Source organism: Montipora foliosa, unplaced genomic scaffold (assembly GCF_036669935.1).
Source record: "Montipora foliosa isolate CH-2021 unplaced genomic scaffold, ASM3666993v2 scaffold_481, whole genome shotgun sequence".
Lineage (NCBI taxonomy): Eukaryota > Metazoa > Cnidaria > Anthozoa > Scleractinia > Acroporidae > Montipora > Montipora foliosa.
Window position 1 is genome coordinate 380,001 of NW_027179791.1, and position 1,505 is coordinate 381,505.

Genomic DNA, 1,505 nt, shown 5'->3' on the forward strand with positions numbered 1-1,505 from the left:
CAAGAACAGATAGCGGATAAGCAAGAGCATCAGCACCATCCAGCAATGTTCTTGGCGGTATCTTATCATAGCCAGTTGCTCTTTATTATTATTATTATTATTATTATTATTATTATTATTATTATTATTATTATTATTGTTATTATTTATTTATTTTTTTATCAAGTGATTTAAGTATAAGTTCATCCTCTCGTGGAAATGCTTGACCATATTTATTGGGGTTGCCTTTGGCATTTGCGGCGGTGGTGCGAAAATAGTTAGATACAGCCTTACGCTTGCATGTGTCCCAATCTAGCCGGCACTTAGACTTGTTATATTAGCGCTTTAATTTTTTGCGTTTCGTAATTGCCTCGAGTAGCTTACGTGTCATAAATGGTACGTTCTCACGATTTGTTGTTCTACGTTTCATTGGCGCGTGGTCATCGAGCAAACTTGATAACAGGTAACTGCAACGTCAATAGATGTCGTCAATGTTCTCAAATAAATTTATTTGAAATTTTCGCCTGCCATTTTAATCCCCTCCAACAGTGTGTTGTTGCGGTCAGCGGTAATGATTAACAGGCAATTAACAATAGACCACAAGTTTCTGTAGTTTATAGGCTGATAAACCACGCGAGATGTTGGAAGAACACGAGAAGAATCGTAAATCACGAGCCGAAGGCGAGTCATTGACAAATTTCTTCCAGTGTTTACCTCATTCATCACCTATCGATAGGGATTAATATGACAACGTACATTCGGCCAAGGGGCCTTCGTTGAAACACTTTATTTTGCCCGAAAGGAAAGCGATCGACAAGTCGATATATTTGTTTGCACCGCCCAATAATCTTGGCATTTAGTACAAAGGCAAGTGATCGTAAAGAAACGTCTCTAGCGGGATGTGGAGTGATAAACAGTCTGAGGTAAGGTTTTCGCTTTGTACCTGTTGCACTGCTAACCTTTTTGCTTAATTTGCCAACAAATAAACTCGAAACTGACACACCTGGAATGAGGGATGTGACATTCGGTGACATTCGACAGATTTGTGGAAAATATTTCCTCTGCATCTCTTCGCATGCTCGAAATCCAAAGTTATTATTTCGTGGTTGAGAGAAACCTCATACTATTCAGTAAAATATAAGGGGTTTTCCGGACAAGTCAGAATTTTGAGAAATTTGGTGCGTATGTTTTCGTGTTAGAGCAGTTTTCAAATGACTGTTGAAAGTAATCTCGCTATTGCTTTGGTTTTAGTTTTGCTTGGTTTTCTCATTGTCTGTACAAAATGACGAGTAATTACTCTACCAATTAGAAGCATTCAATGTATTGGCACTGTTTTAACTAGCTAGAGCGGTTTTCAATTGAGTGTCGTAGAGTGAGTTTCAGTCGATTGGCGTAAAACCAAAACCAAAACCAAAGTAATTACTTTGGCCAATCAAAAAGAACAGAGAAAATCCAGTAAACCAATCAAAACTCGAAGTAATTACATGTAGCTGACACAAAGCGCGGGCAAATGTGCACGTGCGAGC